The 12,154-nt window shown below is 41.0% G+C and overlaps 1 protein-coding gene across 2 annotated transcripts in view; it reads right to left on the bottom strand.

The window, feature by feature from the left end:
• The window catches only part of IL1RL1 (interleukin 1 receptor like 1), a 37,787-nt gene extending 27,697 nt beyond the window's left edge, over positions 1 to 10,090 (bottom strand). For both annotated transcript variants that reach the window (XM_085583035.1, XM_085583051.1), the window contains exon 1: positions 10,004 to 10,090. The gene's annotated coding sequence lies outside the window, so the exon portion shown is untranslated. The remainder of the gene's footprint in view (positions 1 to 10,003) is intronic.
• Positions 10,091 to 12,154: the final 2,064 nt, after the last annotated feature.

Below are 12,154 nucleotides of genomic sequence, written 5' to 3'. Positions count from 1 at the left end.
TGGGCCTGGCTCTTGGCAGCTATTCACATGGAAATTAGAATAGACTATGTCAGAAAATGGGCTGTTAATTGTACTCTATGCTCACAGTTTGGCTAGCTTTAAGAAATTATGAGAATAAAGACTATTGCCTACCTCTGTAAACTGTAGAGGTGCCAAATGTGTATGTGCAGAGTGCCTTTTAGCATCTATTACCCCAGATTTCAGGCTTGATTCTCCACCATTAAAATAGAAACTCAGCATAATATGTTTTGCCTTCCCTCACTAACCAAGAATCCTTTCTTTATCAAAAACAGTTTTCCATATGATTTCCTGCAAGTATTCCTGGAAGATGTGCTCTTCCAGGAGCCAATCTTCTTTTCCCATCAATATAAAATGAGCTATTTATTCTCATCCATAGTCATCATGCCTACTACCACCACCTAACATGGTCTTGGTGTATCAATTACTCACTTTCTCATTGTCAACCGGGCCAACATCCTAATTTCTAACACCTAACATGGTCTTGGTGTATCAATTACTCACTTTCTCATTGTCAACCGGGCCAACATCCTAATTTCTGTAGGATTCTACATGGAAAAGACTCTATATGTGACTATGGCCTGTTGCAAACACAAGCAGGTCTTCACCAGGACTTCTTCACAGATCTGTGAGTCTTTGTTCAAAAATTTGTCTTGCAAGGTGCCAGTAAGAAGCACACATTGCAGGCAAGACACAGTAGAAAGCACATCCCATGTGCTTTCCCCATAGGATGTCGGCATTATAATATAGGCAATCCACAGTTCTACAGGAAAACAACGTTGAATGGTAGAGTCAACATAAGACAAACACTGTTTAAAGTCATTTATTCTTCAGATTTTGGGTCCACGGTTTCTGTGAGGCAGTTCTCTGAGGCAGTGGAGCCCAAGCTCTTGCCTCCTCCATGAGGAGGTTAATCCACAGCTAATCAATGCCTACACTAGAAATACGAGTCTTCAGTGTGTGTTCAGCCAGATATGGAGGTTAGCTCTTGTTTGTTTCATATCCAAAAATGTCAATTGTAAGCATCTGTGTTCTACTTCGTCTCGATAGCCAGCAGCAGAGCTTGCAGGCTGCTTGCAGCTTCTGAGGACCTCAGTGCTTTCAAAGAACTGAAGATTTCAAGCACTCCTGCCCAATTGCTCTCAGAATCCATGACCGTAGGCCAAACTTCCTGAAGTTATCTTCTGCAGCTGACAGCCTGCAGAAAACAAGCTTGTCTGAGACCTCCCACATCAGCAGTGAAGAGTGTGCTCTGCACTGTGTGACACGAGCAGCTGCCCCTCTGTGTCCTCCTGCACCACCTCTCAGCCTCACATGCCAGAACCCGAAGGCCATGCTCTCCACCTGTCTCCTCCAAGCCCGCCAGTCCAGGACTGAGGCTCCAGGATGAGGCCCAAATGTTGGAAGTTTCCTAGCTTGTGTGAAACTAACTGAAATGCCAGTCAGTTCTGTAGAGCAGAATGATTGCTTTGGGACAGTAGATAAATATTCATGGGAAATGCCATGAGATCAGCTTGGATCATGTCCTCCATGTCCTCCAGCTTTATTTGGTTTCTTTCAGCTGTTGAACTGAACAAAGTCCTATTCTCAGGGAAATAGTCCTACAAACACATACAAAGTGATCATCTTTTGCTACATGGAAAGGACATCTTGAGGTAATTTTGGATTTTCTCTGCAAAAAAGCCTGATGTTCAGAAGCTACCAAGAAGGCAAAGAGATTGTGAAGAGTTACTAGCAAAATAACAGAGAACAAAACAGGAAATGTTATTATACTGTTGCAACACATCCTTATCTTGAGCACTGGGTGTGATTCTGGTCCCCACTGACAAAAAAGATATTGTTGCATGAAAATAAGTTATTAAAAAGAGCAGTAAGGATATCAGAGGCAAAAAGGGCTTTTGCTACAAGAATAAACTAAATTGTCTGACACTCTGTGGCTGAGAAAAGGAGAGGACTTTCAGCACCAGGAAAAATTACACTGGAAATTATTTTTCAGTACCTGTCATGAGAAAGGAAACAGGGAAATTAGCAGATATACAGTTAAAGCAGAAAACACTAATCTTTCACACAAGTAAAACCCAAAGCTAATTGCTGCGTGAAGTTTTTAGTCAAGTAAATGCACAGTTGGTTTCAAGAGGCATGACTCAAGGAGAAGCACACTCATCACCATTTCAGGTGCTGTTGGAAAAGCTGCTTTAAACTGAGGCTGTCCATCCCCTGTGGTTGACACCAGCAGAGTTTATCATCCTCTTCTTCACCCATTATTGATGGCTTGTGCTTTTAGTTAGCAACAGGATAAAGACCTGGCAATGGTGGGTGGGGGAAGTTGTGCAAGCTGGTATGATAGTTCTTATTTTCTTACATAAAGAGGGAAGCAGAAAAAATGCAAAAGTGTAGGTAACTCTCACTTGAATTTAAATTCCTTTTTTGTTTTTATCATTTCATTTTATCTCACAAGAACTGTTATTAATAATTCTGCTAAGAACCAAAAGAATTATTTTTTTCCATGAAACCTGGAATTCCTACAGTCTGTTCCTGTAAGGTCTCAGGTTGTGTTTTTGGGAAAGGTTTGCTCATTTCCTCCCCTTTGTTCTGACTTTGGAGCAGAAAAATCTTCTAGGAAAAAAAAGAAAAAAGGCTCTCAACAACAAATTTCCATTCCTTGTGGCTCAGAAATATAGAGTAATGCAGATATATGCAAAAATGCTTCACCAGGAAAGGGACAATTGAACAGATGGATTTTGAGCACTGAGAACAAATGTAAAGTGGCAAGATTTTTAATTTCTGAATCAAGAAACCTAATATTTTATACCAACAGTTTCCCATTCCAAATCCCAGTTCTAGTGCTGTGTCAAAGCCCTTTTGGGAAACAGGCTTTCTGGCAGTCTTTTCCTCAGTGTTTCTTACTAGCCACTGGTCCCACAGCACCACACAGCTCTGCTGAAACCTCAGTCCACTCACCTAGGCTGGACATTAGGGCTGGACATGTGGGCATCCTGCTCAAGCAGCTCTGGGGCCGAGAGCTTCTATCACAGGCATCACCTCACTGCTCATCACTTCACCTTCTGGGCTTTGCTGACTGGTCACTCAGCACCATGCGAGCACAAAAGGAAATAAAACCTTCCTTGTGCTCAAATTGCCAGTGAGATATGAAGGAAGTGTTGTTCCACAGAGGAAAGGCCTAGACTGCAGACACATTACACATCTTGGCAACTGCAGCCTCCATTTGCATTAAAGCAGAGAATCTGGGGGAAAAACGTGCATGCAAAAGCAGCAGATTTGGGCACTTCTGGGTCCTTCCACTGCTGTGGAAACTATACCTTAGCGTGAAGGAGAAACTGTATTTCACCTCCTTTCTAGTTACAAAAGAGCAGCTGAAGCAAGTGTAAAAGAAGGAAAATTCAAGTACACTTTGTTTTATTACCTAATGTGGATATGTTGGTACCTCTCAGGGTACATAAACTTCCCTAATGTAGAAGTAAGTAATAGAAATTATGAAGGAAATAGAAAAAATGCATATGAGTTCAGTGAATATTCATCCTGCAAAGACTGACAAATCACAGCAGGCAAGCCCTCATGTACTCTTGATTCCAAAGTGTGCACGATGTACTGGACTCCCAAGCAAATGCAGACAACCCTGAATGTTTTGTTCAGGCAATTGCACAAGTGAGGGTCACACCCTCTGTCCAGAGCACTGATTAGCTTTTTGAGGGTCTTGAGGCTCTTACACAAGTGGCCTGACATCCTCAGAGGACATTCCAGAGTCGCACCTGGGGTAAGGCATTGATCACAGGCTAAGCCAAGCCGAGGATGCTCCGTACTGCCTCAGCAGCCTCAGTGCAGACATTCCCACACTGCTGCAGACGTCACACAACAGTGGGTGACATGGAGCTGATTGGGTCAGACTGCACCCCCAGACAGTACCAAGATTCATAAAAGTAAAGTGATTTACAACTCAGACTGAGAACAATCCACAATGACCAGACAAGGCTTTCAGTCAGAAAATTAGCCAGAAACCAGAGGACTCAACTCCTAAAGTCTGTAAGGGCTTCTGCATCTGAAGAACACTCCATCCTGCATCCTGAAACTGGGATGCTACACATTTGGAACTTAAAAGTCATGAAGAAAACAGAAAACAGCCAAGAGTGAATTTGGCACTAGCCATTTAGGGGATGGACATTAATAAGAAATTTATATTCTGAGGCTCTGACTCCTTTTAAGTAGGCTGGGCTCTCACACATTTGCTTTCAACAAGCAAATCTGTACTACCAGGTACAAGTTCAGCCAGGTACCTCAGAAGAAGCAGAAAGTGTCCTAGGAGAAGCTGGGGGAGCACATTCTTCTTCAGGGCAAGGGGGGTCACCAGTTTCCTAATGACTGCTCTAACCACAATGCCAGGATGAGAATAAAGAACTGAGCGGGGGTGTGCTCAGATTTTTTTATCATCAGAGCTGTTTCTGAGAGCTCTGTTAACATCTATTCTCAGAAGACAGATGGCCAGCTTACATCCTGACTGGGGGTGGAAGTAAGTATTTCCCATTAATTACCTCTAAATTCAACAATAAGGATTAATCAAGAGAAGCCAAATAAGAAAGTAGAACTCTTTTTGGGTTTCTTAGAGGTCCTCACCTTCTGCCACTAACCAAACTGGACCATCCCTCTCCCTTTGGGAGTTGTGAGCATGCCTAAATTCATGCAAAAAAAATTGTCCATAGGGACTTTTCTACCCCCACAGAATATCACAGGAGCAATACTGTGTTCATACAAATTAATTTATACTATTTTTTTTTCAGACAACCAGAATTTTCTGAATGAGAGTTCTTGTGTGGAGAATCTTTCCAGAGACACTCCTCCTGCTGTTAACATGAAACTTATAAATACTGGTAAATCAGCAAAACATTTATGTCAAGATGGTTCCCTGCCCCAGCAAAACCTCAGGTGTCAGATCTGACCTTTGAATTTTAAGAGCTCAGCAGAGAAAGCAGTCTCTCATAAAAATATAACCAGAAAATTGATTTTATCTCTCTATATCACTAGCATCCTTTTTCTATGAATTCATATGCTAAAGGTTGGAAAGACACAATTTTAAAGTAGTCATAAATAGAACAGCAACCCCCTGCCTGACAAACCAATGAAGAAAACAGATCTGTAAAGCAATTGCTACATTATATAATCTTAAAAAAATAGGTGGGAGATACTGAAGTCTTTTAGTTAGTCTTCTTACTAAAAATATTCTACCTATTTCTTCTGGTTTGATCATTTGCTAACTAAAATGTCTGGAAAGAAGGAGTTAACTTCTAGTGACTGAAATTCTGGGTAAATTAATGAGAAGGATGAAGAATACAGAAGTTTCAATATGTAAAGTCGAACAGGAAGCAGTATCATTTGCATCAAGACAATATAAATATTTATGTTCCAAAGACTAAGACAATGGAATAGTGATGACAAAAATAGAATATGCACTTGCAAAATATTTCAAGGTGATTTTCACTAAGTTCCTTCAGATGGGCCATTTAATCTTGAAAAGACAAATAAATTTACTGCAATAAACAACAGAAATACCAGATCTTGAAACAACAAACATCTAGTTTGAATTAGTGAAATCATGGCAAAATATCAACATTATATAAAGATAGAAAGCAACTGTGGAGTTTCTTGAGGCAACATAATGGACAATGACAACATGTGTTGTTGACACAAAGAAACAGGCAGTGATAGACAAAAGTAGACAATGCTGAATTTGGATGAGTCTAAAATTCAGACAGGATTATGTCTTCCAATACTTGCTATTTACAAATTAAGCTATCAATAAATGAAAAAAATGGATGAAATAATGCTTGCCAACAGTGGCAGCAAACTTTGATGGAATATCTCCATCCTTATATTGCTTTCATAGTTCAAGTCATAGAAATATGACAGCAGCTGTGCTGCTTCAGACCATTTAACTCAGTACTTCTTCTGAGGTAAGGACTATTAAGAAAAACAAAAAGTAAAATCATATCCACCATACACTGTAACCCTACCTCAGTACTGCCCTAGCCTTCAAGGGCTCTCACCATCACTCTCAGGAATATCCTGAGCCTGTTAATGTCTTGTCTATTTATTCCCATTCAGAGCCTGGTCTCTGCAGGAACCCATGTGGACTTCCTATATGTGCAGTGTCCTCTGTCAGTGGAGCTTCAAATGTGAGACCCAGCCCAGCAGCTTGGGGCAGCTGTTGAGATACCATTCTGATTTTCAGGAACTCCTTTCACTGTGCCTGGAGACAGAATGCCTGGCTGGGTTAGCTGCTGGCCTGACTCTGCACAGCATTTCTCATGCTTTCTTCCAGTGTTTGTTGTTTCTCTGGTTTTCCCATCAGCCCTTGGAAGTAAACTATGTCCTTTGGCTGTGAGACAGCTCTTGGCCAGAGGAATGGGTCAGCTGGAGCTATTGCAGCTGGCACATCTTCCTCCAGCCCTTACATACCCCTAGCTGGAGGAACGTGGGGACTTGCAGCATCTGTAACTAAACCTCTTTACACAACAAAAGCCTTGGTTTCCTCACTTAGGAATTTGTGATCATCTGCAGGTGCTCCACTCCTTATATATGGGTGCATCTCTTCACTGTAGGTCAAAAATAATTCCTACTACAGGTCACCTCAAAAGGCCCACCTCTGTACTCACAGTGGAAAATACTTTGCTGACACCAAACCAGGAGCTTTTAGTGGAAGAAAATAATCCATTCTGCATCTAAGGCAAGAGAATTTCCGCTATGCTGGGGCATGTAAAGGAACATGGTGATCTGGGAGGTGGCCCACTCAGGAAATCTAAAGATCATCATGCTGATTTATCTTCAAAGAAAAAAGCCAAGAGCAATGAATATGTCCATATTCAGTACATTTGTGGCTAGAGAGGGGTAGGTACAAAGATAAAATGGCACTTTCCTGCTTCACATGTCCCACAAGTAGCTCAAAATGCAACATATGGTCATAATCAGTAATTATGTGCAGTGCTGCTGTCTTGATTCTTCCTCACCTCCTCCCTTCTTCACCAGGCCAGGCCACAAAGACTTCATAATGCTGCCAAGTCCAGGTCAAATTTTTGCAAAGCATTATAAGAATCTTAGTTTTTTTCCAATTAATGTCTTATTCAGTTGAGCTGGTATTTAGCTGACGTGTTTTCTTTTGCAAAATGCGTACTTTGATTTAACTCCCATTATGATGTGGCCAAGAATTCTCATTTCATTTCCTATGGAAGATCATTTCATACTATCCACCTACTCTAGAAATGGAAATAGCCACCATCCTGTATTAATCACATCCTTGAGAGAAATGTCTCAAGTCCTCTAGGCCAATTCCAGCTAGGAGCTATTGTAATTTACAAGTGCAAACATATGAGTAAAGTAGTTGGTGGTTGTTTTTTTGAGATACACAGCTGTGAGTATTAAGCCAGCCAGAGGCCATCTTTTTTGGTGGGTTTCAAGGAAGAGAGATAAAATGAAGAACAGAAGCAAATACATGGCCTGACTCAGAGATTCCTGAAGCCTCACCAAACCCATTAAGCCCTTCTCTTCCATAAATCTTAGTCTATCCAAAGATACCAGCAACTGCTCACGACCTCCCATAGCTGGGACAGAAAAATCCAGCCATGGCAGCCCTGCATTTTTAAAGGTACATGTGCACGTTTTTGAGATATCATGTGCACACAAGGAGCATGTCTGGGGCTGCTCTGGGACCCTCAGTCATCAGGGGACCTTCATGTATCTTAATGCATATACTACTACAAAGCTTTAAGAATGACCATCTGACTGCTCACTACAAAATCCACTGCTACTGAGAACTAATGAATTATGAACCACACTGCCCCAGCCTCCTTGTGCTAATTGCTTTAATACTTTCTGCAGTCTCATCTTCACCATTAGTTCTGGAACTCAGAATATTCTGCCTGAGCCATAATCATGACAGGATTTTGATTTGGCTGCACTTATTATTGATATTAGTATTAACAACAACTACAACAATAATAATATTTTAATAGACAAAGGTTCTAGAAAGACTTTGAAACCTCCTGATCCACTTCCATTTTGCAAATTCTCTTCAATTTACAAACTCTGTGGCTATAGATTTTTAATATGGGAGTAAAAAAAATGAAAAGCACTACATATCACTAGGAAAAAAAATTTGCAAGGTCCCTTGGGATCTGAGCACACTATCCAAGGTAAGGACTGGAAACTGAGGACTGGTCATTTCAGGCAGCCAGTGCTTTCTGCCCCCAAGAATGCTGTGACATTCCATTTCAGGTGATCATGATGCACTGACTGGTCTTCTCTGATGGCAGCCTTGAGGCAATTCTTCTTCATGGACTCCAGGGGCCTACTGTCCATTTGCTGCCTGGTTTCCCATAAACAATTCAGCATCCAAGACTCTAAGATTTTCTCACCATGTAAATATTGGATCCATTTATTCCCAGCTCAGGGGACTAGATCATTAAATTAGGTACAAATTCCTCATCTATCACTATGTCAAGTAAATTCTAGGACTCTCAGTTGCCTGGGTAGCACATGGCCAGTAATGATCCTCCAGCCATTATCCAGAGCAGATCTGCTGAATGCAGATGCCTGATGAGGTGGTCTCAAATCATAGTCTTCTTCTTGGAATAACCAAGGCAAGAGTTGCTCGATTAGATCTAATTGATATATGCTGGAGGCTGATTAAGAAACACAGCTCTGCAGAGCTCTACTACTCCCCACATCCCAGCTATGAGGCTCTGGATTAACAGTTGCACAGACTCAAAGGCCAAAACTCTCAATTTCCACTAAATTCCCTGCTAGTTCTTACAAAGGACAGAAAAAACACTAAAAAATAATGATTACAGTATAATTCAGAACAGCAGTTGTCAAAGTATCTTCTTTTTTTTCTCCCTCTTGGTGTGCTGTATTTTTCTTTAATGCTGTGGCTTGGCATTATTAACAGCAGAATTTCATTATGATCTCATGTAAACAGTGTGGCTTTTATTGGAAGGGGAGAGGTTCAGTCTCAGGCATCAGTAGGTGGAGGCACTGCACAGCACAGGGCTGGTGTGGCTCACAGCTCCAGGGGTTTCAGGATCCCCACAGCCAGCTTCTGTGGCTCACTAACCCTCACCCTGGAACACCCACCCAATGTTTTCTCATCCTCAGCTGTCTGCTCTCTTGGACGTGATCCTTTTCTTAATAATAAGCCAATTCATCTTCTAATTTAGGTATCCAACTAACTTTATGGTCCAATACTGCAAAAATGTCAAACATGCCAAAGTTAGCAGCTTTTAAAAAGTGACAGCAGACGGTGCTGGCACATCTTTGGCTCATTTAAATACATATGTGTATCAAGCCATTCAGTTCTAGGATGAGGAAACATATTTTTATGAAAAACTTGGCTTTTCTTTTAAAAGTCAGCATGTGGTCTATTCTCTTCAGTCTCTGAGGAGAATTAAGTCCCATTTACTTTAAAAATACAGGAATCAGAGCCAGATATCAAGCAGAACCAGATGTCACGACCCAGAAGAGAGCATAAACAGATGGAAGGGGGACATATGGCACACAAGTTTTTTCCCACTGTGAGTGTCCCTGTCCAGACAGCTCTTTAGCTTTTTCCCTGTTTGTTCCTGGAGGCAATATGTACGGGAGTTAACTGCCAAGGCTTTTTTCTGTTTTAAAGAGACAGATGAATGTTATTTTTTGTAACTCCCAAACACTCTGCTTATTTACCATTCCAGAATTTATACATTTTACCTCTCAGTAGGGTCTTTAAACAGAATCATGGAATATTCTGAGTTGCAAGAGACCCACAAGCATCATCAAGTCCAAGTCTAAAGTGAATGGCCCATATGGGGATAAAAAATGCAACAGTTGCTTTATTAGTGCCATGCTCTAAGCAACTGAGCTGATCTCAGGGTGCTAAAGATGCATTTGTCCTGCCATTTCTGCTATGTTCCATTTGAAATTATGTAGTTGTTTCACACCTTACCTAAAAAGTAGAGGTCTAGTTGATACAGTCTGAGTGTCTGTCCCTAGGAGTGAGAGGTCAGAAAAGAGTAGATAGGTTGAATTTCTTTCCAAATCCAATGTTTGTCCAAGTCCCCCAATTCCATGGCACGGAGAAATAGTAATGTCATGCGTATTTGGAAAAAAAATAGAAAACAAACAAACAATGTGGATATTAGAAACAATGTGTTCAAAGAGAGAAAAAAATGCCTTCTTAAGGACTTGTTCCCTTCATATCTTCAGGGGATGTTAGATAAACAGAGAAAGAAAGTGCAAAAGATCAACTCTTGAGGAGAGATGAAACAGCACTGGGGTGTGTTGCCATAGACAGTGCAGGAAAACAAAGCACTCCACTTATGCATATAGCCAGTGAGATAAAGGAAATAGATTAAACCATGGATTTTAAAAACTGCCAACAGAAATAAATCCCATCAGGGAAAGTTGAATGAAAAAGAAAGAAAAAAACTAAATGAGACAGTGTTCAAAATTCCCTTCTTACTACAGCCACTACTATGCTCAAGAAAAAAAAATCAAACTAGGGCAAAGACAAATGAGAGGCTGACAGCAGAAATGAGCCAGAAATATTTACACATCTAAGTCACTTGATCTGGAGTACCAATTCAAAATCAACTTTTTGGAGCAAAAAATTCACCTTAATGACTTGATGACCTTTTTACCTTTCTTCAGGATGAGACAGTAACCGCTGATAAACACTGCCAAGCAGGGCTCTAACTCCAGCTGCAATCCCACAGTGTCCCAGGTGCTCTCTCAGAGGAGTCACACAGGCTGTACATTTTAACTGTGCCTCTCAATGCCCAGCAGACATCAGACTCCTTCTTTTTCAATCAATTTTAAAATGGGAAGCAATCTTAAAGTGGGCTGAGGAAGAGATGTTTCTACTACTACTATTTTCTAACTCCCTTTTAGTGACTAATGTTCAGTCTGTCTCAACAAACACATTGAGTACTGGTTAATACTATCCTAAATTAAAAGAGAATAAACATGCACATCAAGTGGTGTGCTTTGCCTTTACTCTTGAGAATAATGAATGTAAAGATGAGAGGCAGAAATGCTATTGCTCCTGTGTTCATGAGCTGCAGCATCTATGACTAAACCTGAGACCTGGAAATACCCTGAAGGAAAGTTGCTAGCCACTGATTTTATTTACATGTATTCCAAAGCTCTACAATATAATACTTCCTTGGTACTTTTAGGGAAAAGGTCTCTCCTTAGCACAGATGTCATAAATAATAATTGTATCCTGCCTGCTTCATCTTCAAGCTAACTGCAGCTATGGAGGGAAGCAGAGTCACTGAGCTACCATAGTGTCTGAACAAAAGGCAGGATTAGCTTACCTCTCAAGCAGAAGCTCAAGTTACCAAGATAAAGGGAAAATGTAAAATTGCTCTTGCGCTGTTCTACTTTCTAGGATGCAATACAGAGGTAAATTTAAAGAAAAAGAAAAAACAACGACAACAACAACAACAAAACACATACCAAAGTCAGGGATGTCCTGTCTGGGGCTACTGCATTAACTCTACCAGGTCCTAAAAACTCATTCTGATCTCAGAGTACATTCCTCTCAATCACATAAACCTCTATCAGTGAATTAATACAGTCATAGATGCTGTGCTGGTTTTCCATGGGAGGCTGGGAAGAGACACAGCTGGGAGAGGGGACCTAAACCAACCAAAGGGATATTCCAGATCAGATGACATTGTGCTCAGCATATAAAGTGGGGGGAAGAAGGAAGAATAGGGGGATGTTTGGAGTGATGGTGTTTGTCTTCCCAAGTAACCATTGCACATGATGGGGTCCTGCTGTCCTGGAAATTGTTGAACACCTGCCTGCCTGTGGGAAGCAATTAATTTCCTTGTTTTAATTTGCTCATGTGTGTGGATTTTGCTTTACCTATTAAACAGTCTTCATTTCAACCCACAGGTTTTCAGGCTTTTGCCCTTCTGAGTCTCTTCCTGATCCCACTGGTGGGGAAGTGAGTGGCTGTGTGGGGCTTGGCTGCTGGCTGGGGTTAAACCATGACAGATGTGTACATTAGAACATGAAACAGGCCACATCTCAGTGCTATTTACCATAGATGTAAGAAAGTAGGATATGATCATGAAAAAATCATGAC

This window comes from Lonchura striata, chromosome 1 (genome assembly GCF_050655825.1).
Source record: "Lonchura striata isolate lonStrDom1 chromosome 1, ASM5065582v1, whole genome shotgun sequence".
Taxonomy (NCBI): Eukaryota; Metazoa; Chordata; class Aves; order Passeriformes; family Estrildidae; genus Lonchura; species Lonchura striata.
This window is presented reverse-complemented; position numbering and strand designations above follow the sequence as displayed.